Consider the following 24149-nt stretch of genomic DNA (forward strand, 5'->3'; position numbering starts at 1 on the left):
CTTCCCCTGTCTTCCCCTGAGCGGAGAAGAGAATCAGAGCTTCCCTTGCAGTTTTCCCAGAGGTGCACTGAGGTGATTTTGGAGCCTGGAAGTGAAGGACTTTGCAGCCCCCGCCCTCCACTGCAAGTTAAGCACCATCCCTTACACACACACACACACACACACACACCATGACACATGCAGTATCATTTACACTTGGGTTCTTTAGAACACAAACAGAAACTGAACTCACAAGAATGTATGACTAAAAACCAGTTATATTTATGCAAATATGCATTAGCAGGAACATTTCAACACGCGGAGTAACATATTTCCATCATCCATATTTCTTTCCCCACTCCCCCCATTGTCTTTAAAGCAGAAGTCAACTCCGGTGCAGGCAACAGTCATGCTCGGTCGCCTGGAAAACAATGGGCCAGGATAGACTAAAAAGGATGTTGGGGCCCCCAGGATGTGTGGAGGCCTTGGAGTTCACCCAGAAATCCAGGGGTGAGTGCCTCTAAATGTTCCCTCTGATCTTTTTCATCTGTGTGCGGAATGAGTTTTGTTCCGAGTGGAAGAATCAAGGCAGTGTGCGCCTGATCAGCACACAAAAGTGGAATCCTTGTCCGCAGACCCCAGCCCAAGAAGACATGTAGACTTAGTATGGGTAAAAGGGCCACAACTTTATTAACTGTAACAAAAGACATGGCGGACTGGAACACCAGGTGATTAATCACCCTTAGAGAACAGTGTGGGCCAAGAAGACCGGGTTAAAACTCTGACGTCCTACCCAGCACCTTACTGGGCAACACACCCTGGCTCGGGAAACGGGCAGGTATGCCCCGCCCAATTCCTTCAAAGCCAACCCCCCCCTTTCGTAAGAGAGGATCTGGATACTTCAAGGTCTTCGCCCACCCCGGACCGCTCAGTCCAAAGGTTGGTGAAGTCCTGAAGCAGGTTTCATGGCAATCCATTCTCCCTGTACCACACAGACCACAAAGTAGCGATTGACCAATCACCCTTCTAAATATCCAAGGGTGCTCACCGATGTTCTAACTCTCGAATTACTACCCCGCCCGCACTGTTACTGCCATTGTGACCGGCCTAACTCTAACTACACACCTGGAACACAGAACAGAGTAGGCAAAAAAAAAAAAAACCCAACAGTGGCCAATGCGTTGGGAGCAAAAAATTCCTACTCGGCCCCGTTGGGCGACCAGTCGCTAGACCCGCTCTGTACCAGGAAGGGAGGGAGGGGAATGCCTGGCCCAAACTGAGGAGAACGGGGCGGGGATCAGTCGATCCCGGCCGAAACCCCACCCCCTAACCCAAAGGGCCAATCGGCCCGCTTCTTGGGCCTCGTGCAGAGCGGGGCTGGGACACACTCCCTCCCCTCTGCACGAGGCCAAAGGGAGGCGGATTTCTGTAGTCCTGAACACATAATGTAGGTTTTCTCTAGGTCCATTGCTGCTGTCATCGGAGTCATGGGGAGAATGCATTCCACCGAAGGATTCGTAGAAGCCAGCCTTGGGAGCATCTCTGCTGTTCTCCAGCCTTTTCGGCTCCCTTTCCATCTCCAAGCAGTTTACGTAGATAAAATATGAAAGACGGCTCCCAAAAGGCTCGCAATCTAAAAAGGAAGAGGGCAGACCCCAGCAACAACCCCGGGAGGGGGACAGTTGCTCCCCCCAATCCGCTAAATAGAAAAGAATCACTGAACAGAATTGATTGATCGGATCAGGACAGAGAAACAGAGATATGGCATGCAACTTAAAAGTTGCAGTAACAACAACAACAGCAATAACAATAATAAGGATAATATCATTTTCAATTCAAGACAGAATTTAAAAACCCTAGAGGTCTTGCCCAATCAGAATGCAAATTTAAATGTCCAGACACACATTGTGGTCCGAACCTTGCCCAATCAGTCTGGGAATATCTCTTGTGCCATGACAGAGGCACCCCAAGATGTGTGCCCTACTGTTCAACATCTCCTGGCATCAATGAAAATGTGGTGCTTTAACTGTCAAAAACAGAGAATAATCCCAAGGTGGAATGGAAGCTTACTGGGGTATAACAACAACAACAACAACATGAAGCTGATCTTGTTTCCAGTTGTAGCTGTTCCTCAGAAGTAACTGTGAATTATACAGACATTGTGTTAGGCAATGTTCTGAGTACTTTTTCATTTCACCCTTTGGCCAAAAGTTTGGGGCAATGTACATCCATCTCTTACTGTGCTCCCCACTCATGATTTAACCTCACAACTGTCTCATAATGCAGGGAAAGAAGCAAGAGATTGCTCAAGTTTCCCCCATGGACCTTTAGTCTGGGTGAGGATTGGAAGCCAAGTTCTCATCACATACTAACGCCTGGCACATTGCTTGGGTTGCTTTGAAAGCTGCAAGGTCAGGGCAAGATGGCAACCATGAGGGAGGAGAAGACCAGTCATACTGTTCTCCCTGCTCAAACTGGGTCAGGGTTCCAATTCGGTGGATGTGGCTGATCAAGGCCTGCTTTGAACAGGGTTGGTGGGCCAGTCTGTTCTGGCTTTGGGGCCAGGAAGAGGAGGAGTCATTTTTTACAGCTTGCTCTTTCCCCACTGCATGGGGTATGTGCCCCAGTTTCATGGTGCCTGGGGAAACTAGAGCCTGGTATTTTGCCACATTTGGAATACTTACTGTGTATTGTTCCAGTCACCAGATTACACAAAGGGGATACTGTCGAACTGAAGAAGGTGTAGCAGAAGAGGGAAACCGAAATGAAAAAGGGGCTGATCCTGCTCTTCCCAAAGTGTGTTCTTCCACTGTTGTGTCTCTTCTTTCCTTCTTCTTAGCTTCTCCCAACCTCTGTAAGAGAGTCATTTAGAAATGTTAGACTGCCTTACATTTATCTACTAATACGGCATCTGTTATGGAAGAAGCCCTATACAGATGGGGCATCATCCAACCAGTCAGGCCCAGTTGCTCACCTAGGCTGCAGGCACCTTTCTTGCTGACAAGGCAATCAAAGTATTTCTTTAGTCCAGATAGTTCTCAAAACCCTTGCATGAAACAACCAATTCAAACATTTGCATGTGAAATGATTCCTTCCATTTTATCAATAGACAGAAAAACATCAAAACCTTGAGCCCAGCATTCAAACTCAATTAGGGTTGTGCGTTTCGTTTCAGATACAAAACATTTTGTGCACAAAACAGGCCGTTTCGGCTGTTTTGTAGCCAAAACAAAACACCCAATGCTTCAAACAGAAAATTTTGTTGCCAAAACAAAACGTCCCTATTTCGGATACAAAACGTTTTGTTGTTTCGGCTGTTTTGGAACTCCATTTTGAAATCACAAAAAATCTTTCTCCTTCGGTCTCCATTTTGAGTTTTGGCATCTGTTTGAATATCCAGCCTGCAGATTGGCCAGCAGGGGAGTGCGGGGTCTGGGGTGGCAGCAGGGGAGCCTGGGGCTTTGGAGTGGCAGCAGGGGAGTGCAGGGCTTTGGGGTGGCAGCAGGGGAGTACAGGGTCTGGGGTTGGAGCAGTGGAGCATGGGCTTTGGGGTTGCAGCATTGGAGCATGTGCTTTCATATACAATTTAAAAATTCCATATACAATTTAAAAATCCTAGAGATTTTGCCCAATCAGAATGGAAATTGAAATGTCCAGACCCACATTGTGGTCTGAACCTTGCCCAATCCCGTCTGGAAATATCTCTTTTGCCATAACAGAGGCACCCCAAGATGTGCCCCGTACTGGTTAACTTCTCCTGGCTTTTGGCATCAATGAAAATGTGGTTCTTTACTTATCAAAAAATTAATAAACCCAACGCTGTATAGAAACTTCTGGAGGAGGAGCAGGAGGAGGAGAAGTAGTAGTAGTAGAAGAAGAAGAAGAAGCTGCTTACCTTCTTTCTCGCTGTAGCTATTCCCCAGATGTTACTGTGAATTATACAGGCATCCCGTTAGACATTTCCCCACAAAATAGACAGAATATTTCTACTAATTTGCCACTAGTAAGCAATTATAGTCTCACCCACCCTTTGGCCGAAAGCTCAGGGCAATGAATGTACAGGTGGTCCTCTAGATATTGCTGGACTAGAACTCGGGTTCATTGTTGGCCTTTGAGAGAGCCCTTAACACCTCTCTGTTTGGCCTGAGGGCTTTACAGAAAGGGCTGTTACCCCGAATCTCCTCCGGAGGAGAGAGTGTGCGTTCATACACCAGCCAAACGTACCCCAAAGTCCATTCAAGGTCCTTACAGCAATGATGTGGACTTGAGGATTTTTATTCCAGACTATAAGACAGATATGATTCCAGCCTTTCAGAAGGCATGATTACCACCAAAGCACAAGTCTGGCAAGGTTGGTGGATAGTAGACTCATGTTTGTCTGTAGTGCTTTGCCCCTCTTGGGTAAGCCCTCCTTTCAAAGTGTCTGCAATACAGATTGACCACAAGGTTTTACAGAGAGAATGTTTTCTGTCCACTCATGCGCACACACACCAGGGAAGCCCTATTCAGACATTATGTTGTACTAGTGTACAGATATCTGTCCACTTGTCCATGTTTTTCTGTGAATGACAGGATGGGGTTGATTTTTAAAGGGAACCTGGGTACTGGCCCCACAAGTGTTTGATACAGCTCTAAGATGGGTACTGCTGCACCTGTCTTCAACATAACATGTGAATCACTCTACCTGTGTACAGAGCGGTATCTGTGGACAACGTACCCTCATTGGGCAAGTGTTGAACATAACATGTGAATCAGGCTACTGAGTTCTCAACCTTGTGTTGCACTGTAGCATGCTAAGAAGCAGAAGCCCTGATGGGGCCATGCAGACAGGAGTGGGCTTGCTTTTGGTTTAGCTGCCACCCCACTGATGTGCCTGAGTGCACCTCCTCACTTTCCCCCATATCAATGCACCACCTCTGTCCCTTCCCTCGGGGAAACCTCCAGTGCATCACTTGGAAATGTGGTTGCCTACCTTCCACTCTGATGCTTCATGTCCCAGCCCTCACTGACAAGGATCCTTTTACGTGTATCCATCTGCTATCAATGTTGGGGATTTTGTTCGTCTCTAACGCTATGCTCAGTTTGTGCCTGAATTGTCTCCTCGGAAAGGAGTGCTGGTGAGAGTTGCTACTCGGTCTCTCAAGAATTCCAGTGGCATAAGCATTATGATATACAGACACTAGGCAAAAGAAACATTCCCTAAAGCCTGATTTTAGACGTTTACTGTGCAATGGATTCCCTTTCAATAGGATCTGGGCCCGGCAGGAGCCACTTATCGGTGGGTTCTTGGCACAGCTCTACAGTCATGTTCAATGGCCTGCAGCCACCTGGACAGAGCAGTTGTGCAGTTCCTGTAGGCACAATTGCTGCCTGACTGAGATCGGAGGCAAGAGTTTGGGGTGAAGCTGTTGTGCAATTCGCCCTGCCCATTGGTTGCGGGCCTTTACGCATTCCATTCAGAATTCCGTCTCTAGCTGTTAGAATCTCATCTCTACCTGCTGCTTTTTCTAAGTTAACCTGTTAACTCAGAACAGCAGGCTATAACCATTGGAGAGATAAAATGTACTAGTAAATATTGAGGTCCTATCTAGAAACATCCGTCTTTTGGGCTACCAACTCCAAATGGCAAATGGATAATATCCATGAGATATTTTGGAAAATATCATCAAAGCCTGAGAATAGGGCATTATAGTTTTGATCAATCTGGAAAAGGTTGTAAAGGAACTGAATAAGAGATAGTATCCAAAATACCTGTGATGTGAGTGGAGAGTGCAGTGACCTTCCACTTGCAGATCATCTCAATGGCCATTAAGCAAGATTGACAGGAACACACTCTGATCCATTTTCTTACTTAAGGTTGATGGATGTGTGTCACATATTCACTAGATCATTGATACATCGGGCGGTAACTCGCATCTCTGAATAGGCTCTCCTAACAACACCACAATTGCAACCTCCATATCACCTCAAGCACAAAGCTTTTCAATGGAGTTGTTGTTTCGGACATTTAGCCATGAGCTGGATGAATATGTATGTATGAATTAGCCTTTAAAATTGTTTGCTTTTGGGGTTAGGGTGGAGGAATCAACATTCTTACAATTTGGCACTTGCATCTCTGCATATCTTCGAATCCACTAGAGACATCTCTTTCAAACTGTAGCAGAGGTTACATGCACAAAGGTGACCAATTCAGATGTAGCATTTTCTCTGTTTTGTGTGTTTCCAGTGCTCAACTGCAGCCTCTATGAAATATTTTTCTTCATACAAGGTATATTGTTGTCTCCCTTACAGGTGGAAGACAGCTCGGAGCTCTCCTTTCAGGGAAAAGATGATGTGAATGTGTGGAATGGAGGAACACAGGCCAAATCAGGCAAGAAATTCAAGTATGAATTGGGTTCCATGTCTGGGGGGAAGAAAATGAGTTACCTGACCATCCTAAGATGAAATCTTCCTCCCAGGAAGCAAAGAGCATCTGTCTCGGTGGAGGGAGCGTAAACAAGAAGGAGCCCACCAGGCATCAAGCAATTGCATCGTCAGCAGTTGGGTTTTCAAACTGTGTTTGGGGGAACCCTGGAATCCCACAGAGGCATCTCAAGGACTCCTCAATGAGAAGGTCAGGAATGGTGGGCAAATTCTGCCTGAAAGACAACCTGCTCTTTTCTTTTTAACCAACCTTGTGTTGGAGCTAGAAGAAAGATTTAACTGTGTTTCAAACCACAGTCAAAGTCCAGGTGAGGAAACAGTGAGTGTTGGAAGTTAAAGGACTTTGCGTTGTCTCTTTGTCTCAGACAGTAGAGGACAGACTAGTAAGTCAGAGGGCTAGCGAGTGAAGACATTGGTCATCCCTTCTCCACTGCTCTGATGCTATCCCTTTGAAATGTAGATTGCTACTCTTAGGGAATTCAACTTCCTCCCTCTCTCTCTTTCCTACCTGCCCTGCTACCTTGCAACATGGCAAGCCTCTCTCCCTGCATCATATGTCCAGAGAAGATGCATAATCCATCTGCATCCAGCTAGATAGATAGATTAGAGATCCTAACTCCTCACTTTCCTATCTAGAATGGAGTTCTTTCATAAATGCCTTTTATATTGATTTGAAACTATGAATTGGCTCCAAGTTACTTTACTCTCAGCACACACGAATGCTTAACTAAATTCCCGCTGTGTTGTGCCTCTGTGCACTCTGCTATAATGAGAAAGGGATTCTCTCACCACAGAGAATTTCCAACAGTGAGGCCCTCCATTTGGTGTTTTTTTCCCCTATGTAAACTGCTTTGGAAACATTTGTGGAAAAGAAGTCTATATAAATAGTTATAGTGAATAGTAAGAACAAGCTTCCCCCAGGAAGGCTGAAAGCAGGATGCCATCCATCCTCAGGCAGTCAAGCTCCACATTATTGACCCTTCCAAGAGAATCTACAATTCCTGGGGAATATCATTTGTATGTATGAGGGCCAACTTGGTTCCAGCATTTTTCAAAAATGGTGCGTCATGCTTACAGCCAGAGCAGCATTCTAGAGAGTGTGCTACACTTGGACTAAGACCACCTGTGATCAAATGCTGGCTTTCCCATGAAACTGACTGAGTGATATTCCCCAGGAAGTGTTAATTCTCCTGGAAGGGTCAATAATGTGGAGCTAAGACTGCCTGAGGATGGATGGTATCCTGCTGTCAGCCTTCCTGGAGAAAGCAGAATGTTCTTATTAGTCACTACTACTACTACTACTACTACTACTACTACTACCACCACCACCACCACTACTACTACTATATAGATCTTGCTTTTCCACAAAGGTTGTGCTCCAGTTCATGGCAAGGCTTTTTCAAAAAATGCATTCCATTAACCCTCCTGTCCTTTATGTTACATAGGTCCCTGTTTTCCAAATTCACACTCTGTTGGACCGAGTTCATAGAACTCAGGGTACATGTACCGTGTGAAGCTCTCCATTACATCCAAGCCAACCATGGAAGATACCTGTGAAGGCATGGGACTGGAAGACCACACTACCCAGTGTACAGCCCAAGGGGATCTGGCCCACTGATGAATGGGAAGACGTCATTCAACTCGACTGACCTGTCTATATGACACAACCACTTGCTGTGGCCCTTATCCAGCCCTTCTTTCCCCCATCAGGAAGTCATGGCCAGAAGAAGTTTTCCGTTCTTTGATGCTCTCTTCATTTTGCTAGAAAGACCCAATAAAGGTTGTATTAATTGTGGGATTTTGTTTTCAGTATCATACAAATTTGGTGTCTTTCACATTTTCATACCAAGGACAATACATTATTTTAATGTGTTTTTTTTAATATAATGTGTACTGTTTATTGTAAGCCTCCCAGAGACATAACTTTTGGGTGGAACATAAATACATTAAATAAAATAAATCAATTGATAATGTAATTCTGCTCTTGGAATCTTATTTTCTCTCTCTTGGGGTAGTTCTTCAAACGGGCCACCATGCAAGCACATCACTTGGAGCATGTGCAGGCAAGGCGTCAGCCTGGGCACTGCTGCCTCCGCTCCTTCCATAAAGATCAATTTTCAACATTTTAACGGGTGGGGAGCAGGCCGTGCCCTTCCTTCTGGACGCCCTGATTGATTGGGTAGTGTCTGTCCAGTTTCTGCCTTTTGTTTCTGCCTTTCCCACTCTTGTTTCTGTCTTTCCCACTCATGCAAATGTCAAGGGAACCTCACTTTTCTAGCCTCCATACATTTTCTGCAGGGAAGAAAAATAAAAGAGGAAGCAATTTAGAACACAGACGTCAGTGATTGTTGTTGGAGGTTGTTAATTTTCACCCCCAGTAGGTAAAGCAGCAGAGCACTAAGGAATGAGCACACACTCCCGTTCCAGAGTAGGTAGCAGAGGATGGTCTAGTTGTTGCAGCTCTTTAGAGAAAACACATGGAAATTCTTGTAGAAATAAATACTAAACATTGATTGGTGAAGTACACTTGGATAGGAAAGCCTAACCCTAATCTAAAGGATGACATAATGAATAGGTAAGGAGGGAGACAGATGTTTCCATCGGTTCTCTAAGAGGAAAGGAAGGATTGAGACTCATCAGCACAGGAAGTGCGGAAGAGTCAGATCATGGGTCATAGAGTAGAGGCAGGCAGAACAGTTGAGGGAGACCCCCACTCACGACCTCTACTCCCAATGCCCTGAGTGGTCATCATGAGGATAGTTGGTGCAAGAGGTCGATGCACTGGAACTCCATCTCCAAAAATTCATTCATTCATTCATTCAATTTCCAAACCGCCCTTCCAAAAATGGTTCAGGGCTGTTTACACAGAGAAATAATAAACAAACAAACAAGATGGCTTCCTGTCCCCAAAGAGCTCACAATCTAAAAGAAACATAAGACAGACACCAGCAACAGTCAATGGAGGTACTGTTCTGGGGGTGGATAAGGCCAGTTACAATCCCCCTGGTAAATAAAGAGAATCACCGCATTAAAAGGCACCTCTTTGCCAAGTTAGCAGGGGAGACCGTGTGATTGGAAAGGCTGGTGTTACACAACCAAACGAAACCCCCCTCCTCTCTCTGGATGAGCTGTTATGGCACCCTTTCCCTCTTCCCAGGAGGCTTGCTGGCCAGCTCAGCTAGGGAGGCATCTGCAGTCAGTGACATCTAGGACAATGAGGACTAGACATCCTGAAGAGGTGATAACGCACAATGTAGCATTACAGTGTAAGGACTGGAGGGAGGACTAGGCCTCGCTTAGAGCCAAATCAAAGGGACCAGCTCAGAGGACCGGGCGGGATTCCTGGCTCCACCCCCAGCAGAAGCTCTGGTCTCCTGGTGAGTCTGTCCCAGGAGGAGGAGGAGGAGGAGGAGGAGGACCCCGAGGAAGAAGCAGGCCGAGAGCTGCTGGGGAGCTGGGAAGAAGGCCGCAGGCTGTGAGGAAGAAGGACCAGGACATCCGTGCAAGGCCTCCGGAGGGAAGTGGTTCTTCTGTGAGGATCGCTGGGGATCTGCATTGCCAGGTTACTGAGACCTCTCTCTGGTCATCTCTTTGATGAAAAGTCCTTGCTGCACCGCTTTTCCTTGGAATCCGAAACGAAATCCTGGCTGCTCTGGGTCTGCCTTCGGCACCTGCCTTTGGAGGCCGAGGACTGCTCAGCCCTTTGGGGAGGGTTTGGCCCCTTAATCCCCCACCCCCAGGCACCGGATATGGGGAGCGTGTTTCCCCACATCAAAATAATAAAGTGGATGGTGGCAGCAGCCTCCTGGGAACCCCTTCCGGGCAAGGATCCCACCCCAGTGAGGGAACTCCTCCCCGCTCCCCCTGGGCCTCTGGCAGGAGTCCTGATACACACCCAGGAGGAAAGGGATCTGGCTTGGAAAGACCGGCTTCTTCCTGCCTGAGGGGTGGTGAGTCCTCCTTGCTGCCTCTCTCTGTGGGCACCAGCCAGAACTGTGGGCAGCGAATGCCTTGTGCTGAATCCGTGTTGCCGTCCTGGTATGTTTCAAAGGGTTTCTTAGGGGGGTGGGGACAAACCATCCATCCCAGAGGGAGATAACTAGGAGGAGGATGGAAGGCACAGACAAGACCTGAGATCGGAAGTCTCCGTGAAGCCCGAGCTGTCCATTGATTGGAGTTACCACATCTCGACTTCTGCGAGACCTTTAGACTAACACTAGTGTCATCCGAATCTTGATTCTGAGATTGCCCTGGATGGAAAAATGTTTCCAGGAGTCCAGATCTGCAGGGCTTGTGCCCCCCCCCCACCCCCCATAGCCCACCAGGAGTGTAATGAAACTCCCTGGTTCTGCTTACTTCCCAGCACCGCAAAGACAGGGGAGTTGCTGAGCATCCATCAAGGCCCTTTCCATGCCTGGTGGGTCAGCAGCGGTGCAGCCACCTCCTTGACGAGAGCTGCTTTCTATCGGTTTGGTTGACCTTTTGGGGGCTTGATCAAAAGGGAAGGTGGAGTCTTCATTGCTTCCTGTGTTTGAAGCGGTGTACGTGGTTAGGTTTACCCTCACAAGAAAACTGTGAGCTAGGTTAGGCTGAGAAATAAGTGACAGGCCCAGAGTCACCCAATGAGCTTCATGGCTGAACAGGGATTTGAACTCAGGGCTCCCCAGTCCTAGTCCATCTCTACACCACATTGGCTCCAGTGTGGACAGATGCAGAAGTTGGCCATTCCTTCTCCTTGTCGCCTATGTGAGGAGGTGTGTCAAGCTGCACCTTTTCAGTCACTTCCCCATTGCAGACTTCTTGTTAGTCTTGTACTGCACTGTCTCAACACTCGGTCCCAGTTTGTATGTTTCTGGAAGAGTGTGCTTGTCTGTGGCTGGATCCCATACCGCTCAAGGAAGGGATATACTGGCGGACCTCGATATCCGGGAGGGTTCCATTCTCCGCTACAACCGCCAATTCCGAAACGGCATATACCAAGGCATTAAGTCAATGAAAAAATCGCTGGGGAAATGGCCACAGAACGTTTAAAAGAGTGAAATAATGCACCCTACTGTGCTCTGCAGGCACCCAGCTAGTCATCTACCCATCCACCCACCCAAGCCTTAGTCCTTTCCATTACTCAGTTTTGTTTTGTTTTTGCAGAAAATAGTGTTTTTAAAAACTTAATGAGCTCCCTTTTACAACATGGCAGCTGGAAATGTTGTTGGAGGATATTTTCGGGCATCTCCATACCGTGGATACATGGAAATTAATCATTTCTTTTCCGTTTATGCCATGGTCGGGTGTCAATTGCCCGACCACGGATATGCTAAACCACAGATATAGGATCCATGAATAACTGGGTTTGAATTCAACCTGAGGACAACTTCAGCCATGCCCTTTTAATTCCACAATGCTCCCATGATATCTGTAAAGAAGATCGAAAGCCGGCCCAGGGAATGAATGAATGAAGGGGTTTCCTTTCATATCACCATCTCTGGGAGGGCTAAAAAGGGTTCTGCTTTACAGGCAAGCCCTGTTCTCCATGGATCCTCCTCCTTCATGGCCAGGAGGCACGTTGGTGCTGGCCCTTTCTGGCCCTCTTCATGCAACCTCACTTAGCGACTTGGACAACTACGGAGCAAGAGAGGGTGGAGGGGGAGAAAAATGACACAGCACCGACAAAATGAAGGCGGAAAGCGGGGGGAGGAAGAATTCCCCAGGTGCTGGTAGATTTACCTCAATTTTGTTATTGGTATATTTTCACAAAATAGTTTTGGTGTTGCCTATGTGCTAACAACCAAAAAACCAGCCCACTGACTTCTATCAGAGGTTTTTACTTTTTAATGGCATATTAGATAGATGGATACCCATGGTCAGCTTATAAAACAACTACAAATGGTAGAATAAAGAAATCCTACAAAAGATTAACAGTTGCTAGAAAATAACAAAACATCAGTCACATACAGTACCAATGAAAGACTTAACTAGCAATTGCTAACAAGAAATATAAATATAAACTAAAACTTCAGGAAGAACATACGCATGAAATAAAAAACTGACGTAACCACATAGCATTTGAGCAAAACTTCACCACCTTATATGTAATAGATGGAGATTGATCTGTCCAAAGATAAGAGACACAAAAGTCTTCTGAGCATCCTGGAAAGGGTGTCAGACAAGGAGATATCAGGGAGGGTCTTAACTCTCTGTAAAACAGACAAGGGGGGAGCAATACATGTTGGTTAGTTTCAATCCCCCTAAACCACAACGGCAGATTCTATCTTCCCTAGGTATACTCTTTATTCTCCCCGCCTGCACAACCGACGGGAGCAGGTCATACCTTGCTCTAAAGCAGGGCTGGGGAACATTGGCCATTCAGCTGTTTTTGATCTGGGATCGTGGAAAGCTCGTGTTGCTTTTCATTATCCAGGATTCTCTGCTTCAGAGCCTGTAAAGCTCAACAAAACCAGATAATCCATGGAGAATCCCAATGAAAGAATTTTAGCATGGATTGCCTGGGCCCAAGAAGATTGAAAACTATCAGCCAAAATGGCCAAAATCCATCCTTGAGGAAAGAAGTTTAGCTTAAGCCAAAATGCTAGGATCAACATCCAAGCTCTAGCCTCAATTCTCAGAACACCCAGATCAAATCTCAACATCACAGAATGAGCACATCTTGGTGCTCTTAGTATTGTCCTAAGAAATTGATTTTGCACAGCCTCCAGGGGTTTATAAGAAGGATAGGGGCCCAACTGCGTGCCATACAGTGACCGACTCCTAGCTTTGGTCTCCCTGGCTTCTCCGAGAGAGGGCTGAGAGAAATTCCTGCCTGCAGCCTTGGAGAAGCCGCTGCCAGTCTCTGTAGACAATACTGAGCTAGATGGACCCATGGTCTGACTCAGTATATGGAAGCGTCCTAGGTTCCTAAGAGGACAGCATCCAACAGGGATGCTTTCGACCAGTGTTTCTCAATGTTTTTGGAGTCAAGGTACATTATTCATGCACAGTTTCCTGGACCAGCAGTTAGTGAGGGGGTTGCCCTCCTCAGCCCCACCCCCACCCCCAGGCACCTCCCCAAAAACAATTTTGGGCAGTTCTCTGGAGCTCATTTCCAGGTGGCTCTCTCCTGGATAACGTGTGAGATGAATGTTATCCAGCAGCAAGGGCTGCCTGCAGATGAGCTCCGGAGAGGTCCTGGTGGCCCCCGCCAGCCCAAAATTGGTTTTTTGGGGGGTGATTTTTATTAGTGATGGCTCATGGACTGGTACCCAATGCCTCACAAACCGGCACTGGTCCACGGACCAGTGGTTGAGAAAGAGTTGTTTAGATGTAATGGAGAATTACACAGAGAAAGCACAAGTGTGTTGGTGTGTTGAAGAATTTGTGGCTTTGGAGATAACAGACTTGGTTCCAGGGTGTCCAGCATCTGCCACATTCATTCTGAACTCTAACTTGAGTGAGGTGCAATGCAGCATTGGCTGCTAGGTGCCATCCACCAAAGTGAGAAGCAAAGAGACTTGCATAGACCAGCATGCCTACCAGGCGGAGGAGAAAGGTGTGTGGGTCTGCTGGCCCTCCCCTCCGCTCTGCTCTTTGGCGGCACAGGCTTGCATGTGGGCTTCTTGTATTTTACTGCGGATGACACTTGCCCTTGGCTAGCAGCAGCAGCTGCTCCTGCTCCCAAGCCTCCAGGATGCGAAGGGCACTTGCAATAGGAGGCTCCCACCAAGGCCCTGATCAGGCCCATAGGCAGCCTCAATGTACACCCTGGGACATCCCCTGGCTACGGGTCCCTGCTGCTCCCATGGCAGCTCTTGTGGAGAAGTGCCAAAAGATAGTCGGCCATTTCCACCGGGGTGAAAAGGCTCAGCATATGCTGAAAGAGAGGCAGCTTGAGCTTGAGCTGGACCTACCTGACCTACCTGAACACCTGATCCCTTTGCAGGTTCCTACCCAGTGGAACTCTCACGTTCTTCTCCAGGATGGTTTGGTTGGGGGGGGGGTTCTCCTCCATGCTGTGCCTCAGGAGAGGCAAAGAGGTTTGATTTTGTAATGTGCTTTTCTCTGCACTGAGTGTAATACGATCAGGTTTTCCTGGATCTCAGATGGACAAAAGCAGTATTTGGGTGCCTTCCTTCCTTCCTAGAGCTCTGGTTTGGTGGTCTGTGTGTGAGATGGTGTTGTGGAGAGAAAGGGACTGTGGCAGAAAATATGACGGGGTAACACCTCTCCTGCAGTCATTGCACTGGTTGCCTATTCACTTCCGAGCTCAATTTAAAGTCCAGGTTCTGACCTTCAAAGCCTTGCAGGGCTTGGCGCCTGTCTACCTACAGACCCTTTCCAGTTACATCCCATCCAGTTAGTTCATCTCAGATGGCCCTTTTGTCGGTCCCTCATTTCCGAGAGGTTTGGGTCTCTAGGACCTGGGAAAGGGCCGTTTTGGTTGCTGCCCCACTTCTTCCCCTTCAGATCTGTCTAGCTCCTTCTTCCCCTTCCGATCTGTCTATCTCCTTCCTTACTGATCTTGAAATCTCTATTGAAGACTTTTCTTTTTCACCAGGCTTTTCCCCTGTATTTTACTTATTTGTTTTTTGTTAGTTACTTGAGTTTTTAATTTAGAATGTAATTTTTAATGTTGCCTTGTCTGCATGTTTTTGTGCACCTCCCGGAGTCTTCTGAGTGGGCGTATATTAAATGTTTCAAATAAATAAATAAATAACTGACTTCCGGGGGCACCAGAGCGGGTTGAGCTTGATGGGTGCTACCCACCACTCAACCCACAGAGCAATTGGGAAATCAGGTGGTTTTTAATGATTTCTTTTTAATTGTGTCAGAGTCATTTCAGTCCATTGCCCGACTGAGCCAGATAGAATTACATCTGGTGAGAGCTAGTCTCTACGTTGGTTTTCTGGGAGGACTAGTCTTCCCATTGGTCAGCCTTTTCCTTCCGACTGTCAGCAAGGTGCCATTCACATTTCCAATGTCTTCTTTGTGGTTTTATTGCTGTTTTACAGTCCTATAATGTTGCATGTGTGCCACACAAAAATAGCTGTATTTTCCTATTGTGGGGTTTTCCTTGAGCAAGCTAATAAGACTGCTCCCCCTGCTGGTGGCTTTGTGCAACAAACAGCTTCAATCCTTTATTTCCCTTTTCAATGCTATCTGCCCAAGCCAAAGCATTTTACTGCTGTTGTAGCGTATAACTGGGAAGTGCCATGAAGAGAAGAAAAAAGTCTTCTTGTCTGAGGGAAATATGTGACTTTCATTTCTTTGCAGTGTTGATAATATGCTTGCAGTCCTATTGCTAACTATCTGGTTTTGCTGGATATCAGGTGCAGAAAGGCAGAATTTGGGTGCCTGCCTTTCTTGAGTTGTGGTGTGTGTGGAGTGGGGTGGGGTGGGGTGTGTTGACCCAGAAACAACAGCAAAAACGTTAGGGTTGAATTTTTCCTGGACTAGTAACTTAGGGTTGACCTTCTGACCCAGGAAATATTCAACCCTAACTTTGGGTTGACCTACTGATAGCAGTCACCAGCATGCCCACCAGGAGGCAGCGTAGAGCACATCGGTGGCTGCTGGGCCTTCTCCATTCTTCCTCTTCTTCACTCACTGCTGCGTTGTTCAGCTGGTGGGGGTGGCAGTGGTGGCAGCAGGATTCTCCCTCCCTCCCTCCCTCCCTCCAAGCCAAGAGCTGATGCCCCAAGCGGAAGGAAACTCCGAGCATCTGCCTGGCTCCCCCCAGACTCTCTGCTTTTAGTAACAGCAGGTCTCTCCGCCCCTCACTTCCACTGGCTCTCGTTCCTGTGCTTGGAGAGGAAGAGACCCAGAAGGGATGGAGGGAGGGAGGATGCTGCTGGCTGGAGATGAGTGTGGAAGGTCAAGAACAGTCCAGTTTTTAAAAAAAAGAAGTTACAAACTTAGATGGAAATCCTGCACCCTTTTCTAGCTCCATTATGGGGGAGGGAGGGAGTTTCCCAGTAGTGGGCTGTGAAGAGCCTGCAGCTTTTGCCGATGGCTCCGCAGGAACTCCCCCAGGAGTGACTCCATGAAGGGCAAGTCCCCCAAAGGGAGGTTCTGGAAAGAAACTGTCACATACTGCCAGCTCCAGCTCCAGCTCCCGCGGGACTTCGCCGACTTCCCGCCAGACCTCGGGGAGGCTTGGAGACGAGATCTTGGCCAAACCTGAGATCTCACAAAGATTGCTCTGTCTGCTGGGGGATTTATAACAGGCAAGTGGCCTGAGATGAGAGGCCAGCCTGGGAGGAGGGCTCAGGGGCAACAGAGCCCTATGACCCCTGGGAGAGCTGGCAGTCGGCAGAAGGCAAATGAGGGGCTTGTGAACATAACAAGTCCCTCTGCGGAGGCTGAGGTCCCAGTTCCAATAATTCTCTGAGCCCCACCTGCCCCCAAAGCCCCAGGTCGGGATTTGAGAGCTCACACCTGAAGAGGGACGTGGGGCCATGCTTACAGGCTTACAATCTCACGTCCAAGCCAGACACATCTTGGATGAAAGGAAACTGCCCTTCCCACCACACTACCCCGCACCTTGAGGGTCCCAGTGAATATGGGCTTGTGGGCCAGCCCCCACCAACAGGCACAGTTACCATCCACATCCCCAGTGAGCTCGTGTGACTCAACAGACCAAGACATGGATGACAGAGCATTCCTTCCTCCCCAAAGTTTTGCCCAGCAGCCAGGCGAGGTTTTGTCATTTGGCAGCAAGCCGGCTGTCTTCCCGATAGATTATTGACTTGTGCTCTAACCAATCAGTGGTAGCCAGCCTTCATTCCAAAAGACGGTGTCCCACCCCTCTCTGTTTCTTTTTCCATTCCAGGTCTGAGGACTGCAAAGCAGAAGAAGGAAGGAAGGAAGGAGGAAGGAAGGAAGGAAGGAAGGAAGGAAGGAAGGAAGGAAGGAAGGAAGGGCGGAGGTCAGGAACCATTGAGTAGAGGGCCTTCCTCCACCCAGCCCAGGACATTCCCAACACTTGCTGGCTTGCCATGATGATCTGCTCTAGATGAGCTTCTGTGGGCGGGATCACCAGCCCTCCTCACACGATGAAATCTCAGATTGGCTGCTGTCTTTGACTTAGCAGATCCCCATTTCTGTCATCCTGATTCCATGCCTTTGGTCTTGTGTTCCAGACAGCAATCATGTGCAGGCTCTGCAAAGCTTTTGCTCAAATTCCAAGCGCAGTGATCTCACCCTACAGAAGCTCCTGTAGGTGCCTCTTGGCCAAGTTAGCCTCTTGGCCAAGTTAGCAGGGCTAGCTATATTATTTAGTATGTGAAGAAGGTACAAGATACAGAAACACAATATTGATGCAAAACAAAGAATTCATGGGACTGCAAAATCATTTTTTACTCTGAACATTTTGCCTTTCCATTCTCAAAATGATGTGGTCGCTATGAGGCGACACTGACTTGACGGCACTTAATCCATCAATCAAATGCGTGCAACAAAGAAGCAGTTCTTTTCTGCCCGCATTGCTTCTGCAAGTTCACATTCAGCAGAGTTGTCTCGAGTTGTGAAAGGGCTAGTGCATGGCCCTCCCCCCTTGAATGAGTATTTGGATCCATCAGCTACCCGTTGTAACATTTCAAATGAGATTTTTGCAGATGAAAACTCTCTTCATCGAACTGAACTAGACTCTACAGGTACTGCAGAGCCCACTGTGGAGGTGTCCAGCAGCTCCTCTTGCACAATGAAATTGGATCATTTTCCATTTGTGAGTGCAGAGGATGTGGACAACCTTCTTAGGACACTTCACTTGACTACCTTTTTTCTTGATCCTTGCCCAACATGACATATACAATCTAGCAAGGAGGTTATTGGAGAGGGTCTTGGAAGCATCATTAATACTTTTTAATGGCAGGATGCCTCCTTGCCTCAGGAAGTATTAATGGCAGGATGCAAGGAGCAGGATGCCTCCTTGCCTCAGGAAGGCCATGATTAGACCACTGTTGAAGGAACCTGCATTGGATCCCATTCTAGGCATTTCTCCAACCTCCCATGGTAGGGCAAGGGGATTGAGAGGGTAGTGGCATCTTGGCTCCAGGCAGTCTTGGAATAAGCAGATGATCTGGGCCCATTTCAAAATGGCTTTCGGGTGGGCTGTGGGGTTGAGAAGGCCTTGATTGGCCTGTTGGGTGATCTCCAATTGGGAATCGACAGGGGGAGTATGACCCTGTGGATCCTTTTGGATCTCTCTCACATCATTTTGATATCAGTGAATCATGGCACCTCCTGGAGCGCCTGAAGGGGTAGGGAGTGAGAGGCACCGCTTTGCAGTGGCTCCACTCCTACTTCTCATGTAGGTCCCAGTTGCTGTTGCTTGGAGATTGTTGCTCTTCCAAATGAGAGCTATTGTATGGGGTTGCACAGGGCTCCATTCTATTCCCAATGCTTTTTAATATCTACATGGATCGGTGCGGGGAAATCGTCAGGGATTTGGTGCAGGGTGTTAATCCATATGCAGACACCCAAACCTCTTTCTCCATTTCAATTTCATTAGGAAATGGCCCAACTTCCCGAAAGACTTACCTGGAGTCCGTGATGAGCCGGATGAGGGAGAACAAACTGAGGCTGAATCCAAGGAAGACAGAGGTACTCATGGTGGGAAGTTGGGACTTAGGAAGTGGCTCAGATCTGCCTGTTTTGGATGGGGTTACACTCTCCCAGAAAGAGCCCGTATGTAGTCTGTGGGTACTTCTGGACCCAAGCCTCTTCCTGGTCTCTCAGGTTGAGGCAGTGGCCAGGAGGCCTTTCTGTCAGCTTAGGCTGATACGCCAGCTACGTCCATTCCTGGAGATAGACCACCTGGAAACAGTGGTGCATATGCTAGTAACATCCAGACTGCACTAGTGCAATGCACTGTACATTGGGCAGTTTTTCTCTGTAGTATGCCGAATGTATGTAGAATACAGCAGCCAGGCTGGTCTCTGGGGCTTGGGCCCAAGATATTAAAGGAAATGCCACCTTCTTCATGAACCCTGCTGCCGCCTATTCAGATCATCTGGGGAGGTTTGGTTGCAGTTGCCACTGGCTCAGCTGGTGCTGACCTGAAACAGAGCCTTTTCTAGGGTTCCCCAGGACTTTGGAATGTGCATCCTAACTAAATACAGTTGTTCTATATTTCTTTTTATTCTCAGCATCTTTCACCAACTACAAATGAAAAGATTTCTAAGTCAATGCTAACACTACACTGTGCTGCCAACACAGTGCAGCCCGTCAAGCTCGTCACTCCCACCCCAATATCTCAACTGCCTAAAATCACAAAAAATCTCAGTCATCAGCTCTGATTCTAAAAAAGGTGATTTTGGTATTTGCAGACCCTAAGCCTGCACAGTGACTTCTGGGCCAAAGCAGGGAACATGATGCTCCCAACATAGACTCGAGAGACCACTCCATTCCCAACAAGAGAGACAACAGAGAAGTCACACCAAGATCACCCTCCAATCCTGAAAGTGACTCCGAACCCAGCTCAAATGGAGGATTATACCATCAACCCTAGCTGGTCTTCTCAACACCGACTGCCTCCGAACTGAAAAGCATCCCCTGCACGATACTGACTATATAGAAGAGACCCTACGTGATACCAACACTCTCCGGGTCACAGGGAATCCCTTCACCATCTCTACTCTCCAAAACGCTATTCCATAGGATCTGGTGTATTGCTACTGAGAACGTCGACATTGAGACTACTCTCCATCTGATCATGCCTGATCATTCCACTTACTTCTTCGATGACAGATCTGTCATTGATGATAGAGAACGCTATCTCCACCCTTGCTCTTGGGCTCCACATCGAAACCAATATCCGGGGAGATTGGACCATCCAGACTCTCGGTCCCAATCACACTTTCCTCAGCACTGCAGGTCTTGGTCTCAGTCAAGAGATAAGAGAACTCAACCACCTAAGCAGCTGGACTTTGACCTCCTACCACCGGATTCCTCGACTGAAGAATCCGCCTCAGAGGAAGATGCAGAAACAGCCCTGGACATCGCATGGGGTTCCACACCTTCAGATCTAATTGAAGATCCAAAGCCTCTGCCTCCCTCGGAGTACCTGAAGCTCTTCACTGACCAAGTGGCCTATATGGCTACCTCTTTAGGTATCCAGGTTAACGAACCTCCTAAATCTCCTCCTGATCCCATTTTTGGGCCAACTGATGCTGAAACTTTGCACTCTTTCTTCCTACCACTGAACTGAATGGACCACTGAATGGACATTGTCAACGCTTGCTGGGCATTTTTGCCACCTACCTCTCAGAAGCTGGAAGGTTTTTTACAAGGTTCAAGCCAGGGACAATCAGTTCCTTCTGTGCCATCCTACTCCTCACTCCATTATAATGGACTCTGCTCAGTCCTGTTCACAGAACAGAATCCATTCAGCAACATCTGACACAGAAGGCAGAAAAGCAGATGCCCTTTGGCCTGTCCCCTTTCCAAACAGCTCCTCCATATACCTCTCACCATGCCACTGACTGTTCATTCAATGTTCGCTGCGGCAACTCTGCACTGGCACACGTGGATGTGTTCACCTACATTGGCACCTGGAACAAGAAGAGGAAGAGAGAATTTGACCTTTTGATGGCCAGGCCCTTGTTGGAAAGGAGACAAAAACTGAAAAATATGGCAAGACCTATGACCTCCCAACAACCTGCCTACAATTCCTCAAGGGGCAACAAATCCTCTTCTGCTGCTGCTGCTATATCATTTTGTCCTTCCAGCTACTCTCAATCGACTAACCGTTCCTTTCGTCCTTCTAGGACCTCCCTATTTCAGAAAAGACAGGACTCCGTCGTAAAATCACAACCTTCCAAATCTAAACTACCAGTGCATAGCAAGTGCTCGGGACTCAAGCAGCTGCAAATATTATTCTTTGAAGCACTCCACACACAAATCGGGCTTTGTCTCTAGCTTATTTCGATGTATTTCTGGGTTTTTAAAATGCTGCTTTTAATGAGATTTTCTGAAAACACCAGAGCAAGTAGGGGGAGGCATTGACATAGAATCATTCTCATGATAAGAGGGATATAATCTTTTAGGAATGCAGATAGAGGCTTTAGAAATCTCTCTTCCCACCCCGCCATTGGCTAGAAGGAAAATACGGAGGCACGCGATGTGAACTTGCACCAAAAGAAAACCTGAGAGCAGAGGGGAGGGGCTGCTTCCCTCCTTGTCGCGAGTGCGATTCGAAGTGTCTTCACTCAACATTGACCCTGAAGCATGAAGCCAGGTGCGAATAACTCCCTGGCCTTCCAGGGTTTTCTAACGGCTTTACATGTTTTCGTTGTTCATGGTTTTAGACTGTTTTTAAAATTGTTTTGTAAGGATTGTTTTTAAAAGTGCCTAGGTAATGAGAGCAGCAGTAGCCATCTTGCTGCCCCTCGGGCATCCCAATAGTCTGCCCATTGAAGGAACTGCCTCACCTTGCCTCATGGAAGGACCGCCCTTACCTGTCATCACTGCTCCATTAAGGGTGTGGAGAGCTCACTTTACATAGGCCTCTGGATTAAAGGCAGCAAGGTTAGTTGTCCTGTGTGTCCATCAGGTTAACATGTTCCTTTTGTGATATAGTCTGGAACCCTGTGTAACTTTGTGGCAAAGTTTGTGTGAGATGTCTATGGGTGGTTTTGTTTGATTTGAAAACCAATCCAGATCCCATACTTTACAATAGCCTGCTGCAATGTGTTCATTTTTGGAAAGGCTGACATCCTGACCCCCAGTTCATTCTTGTGCTGAAGAGTGTGTGTGTGCTTCCTTCCTTCCTTTCCTGCTTGCACATGTCCTGGGCTTCACTGAGTCCATGAGTCACTCTTAGGGGGCAGAAGTCAGGGACTGGATTGTGTCCAAGTGCCTTGTTTTAAACTATTAAGCCAAGCTCACAGCCATTGCTTGGAATGCATTGCAATAGGAAGCTTGAGATTCCCACTTTAGCCTTCTGGAGGGGATGTCTGGCCAGTTTCCCAACTTAGCACCACATGAAGGATGCCCAGAAGCCACATGTGTGGTCACACATGGGTGGTGAAGGGGAGCAGGAGAACATTTGCCATCCATGGGTGCTCTTTCTGGGCCTTCCTGACTGAACGCCATCAGGTATAGAGATAGAATGCAAGTACATATCATAGGAACACAGGAATATAGGAAGCTGCCATATACTGAGTCAGACCATTGGTCTGTCTAGCTCAGTATTGTCTACACAGACTGGCAGCAGCTTCTCAAAATCTGCAGAGAGGAATCTCTCTCAGCCCTATCTTGGAGATGCTGCCAGGGAGGGAACTTGGAAGCCAGATGCTCTTTCCAGAGCAGCTCCATCCCCTAAGGGAAATATCTTACAGTGATCACACATGTGGTCTCCCATTCATAGGCAACTGTGGCAGACCCTGCTTAGCTAAGGGGAAAAGTCATGCTTGCTACCACATGTGGTCTCCTATTCAAATGCAACCAGGTTGGACCCTGCTTAGCTAGGGGGCCAGGCCATGCTTGCCACCACAATACCATCTCTCTTTGCTAGATCAGCTGTCCTCTCTATGCAAGAACATCATCCTCTATGCAAGAACATAGCCTGGGACTCTAGTCCGATCTAGAATGGGCCCCATCCATATACGTTTCTATCCATTCTGAAAATAAAGCCAGCCGCTCCAGAACCTGTGAAGTAGGCCTAACCTACTTCACAGGGTTGTTCTGAGGAGAAACTCAAGTATGTATTACACCGCTCTGGGCTCCTTGGAGGAAGAGCGGGATATAAAATGTAAAAATAAATAAAATACATGGGAGCACTCTCTGCTGTAAGATATTCTCCTTCAGGTAGGGGTGGGCGACCTTGGCTGTCCAGCTGTTGAGGAACTACAACTCCCATCATCCCCAGCTAAAATAAATTGTGATTGGAGTTCCTGGTATCGTTTCTGAAAATGCCCTTTCTTTATGTCCCTGGGGACATTTTTCATTGTGATTTCTGCTACCACGGCCTGATTTTGATCCAGGGCAAAGCAAGCAGCTTCTTCTAAAATCTGGCATCATCTCCTTTATGCACATTTCTCCTATGATCATTGGACTGACTTGAGCAACTCAGATTCTCAGGGGAGACACGAGCTGGAAAGCAAGCCAATGACCGTAAGGCAAATTTGCATGGGGGGTGTCGCTCTGTGGCTCCAAAGGATTGAAGAGCCGACATGGAAGGTCCCACCCTGTTATCTGATGGGTTCAGAAAGCTCGCTCCTCAAGAGAGAGCTTACCATGGCCCGGGCTCTGTGCTTTGTCGCCAGACCCCGGCCCCCAAGAAGACACGGACAACAAATGTAGTGGGTAAAAAGGGTCACAGCTTTATTGATAAACTATAATTGGATTAGCGGACTGGATAGGGTTAAGCCCACCTCCCCAAGACAGTGCGGGGCCTAGCAAGGACCGGGTTTGGACTACTGCATCCTCCCCCGTGCCTTGCTTGGGCGACACACCCTGGCTCAGGAAGGCAGCAGGTGGAAAACCTTCTCCCTTCCCTTCATGGCCAACCCCCAAGGGGGCCTGGATCCTTCCAGGTCTTCGCACACCCCGGACCACACAGCCCATGGGTATGTGAAGCACCTGAAGCAGGTTTCATGGCGAATCGTCCTCCCTGGGCCGCACAAACCACAAGGGAACGATTGACCAATCACCCATTTTGACTGTCCAAGGGTGCTCACTGATGTTCCATCCCATCTACTTACCACCCATCCCGCACTGTCCCTGCCAAGCCGTGACCTAACTATCTGACCATTGAT

The 24149-nt window shown here is 47.7% G+C and overlaps 3 long non-coding RNA genes across 3 annotated transcripts in view; 1 reads left to right on the top strand and 2 right to left on the bottom strand.

The window, feature by feature from the left end:
• The window catches only part of LOC128346528 (uncharacterized), a 162777-nt gene that overhangs the window by 61300 nt on the left and 77328 nt on the right, over window positions 1–24149 (bottom strand). The window lies entirely within an intron of this gene.
• LOC128346531 (uncharacterized) lies at window positions 240–10498 on the bottom strand. The gene is made up of 4 exons (XR_008317025.1): window positions 10298–10498; window positions 8053–8163; window positions 3875–3908; window positions 240–2831 (listed from the first exon to the last, which is right to left on the bottom strand). It is a non-coding gene; the product is annotated as an uncharacterized LOC128346531 (long non-coding RNA).
• On the top strand, window positions 9682–23188 carry LOC128346538 (uncharacterized). The gene is made up of 4 exons (XR_008317033.1): window positions 9682–9964; window positions 17222–17317; window positions 18902–18993; window positions 19539–23188. It is a non-coding gene; the product is annotated as an uncharacterized LOC128346538 (long non-coding RNA).

This window comes from Hemicordylus capensis, chromosome 2 (assembly GCF_027244095.1).
Source record: "Hemicordylus capensis ecotype Gifberg chromosome 2, rHemCap1.1.pri, whole genome shotgun sequence".
Taxonomy (NCBI): domain Eukaryota; kingdom Metazoa; phylum Chordata; class Lepidosauria; order Squamata; family Cordylidae; genus Hemicordylus; species Hemicordylus capensis.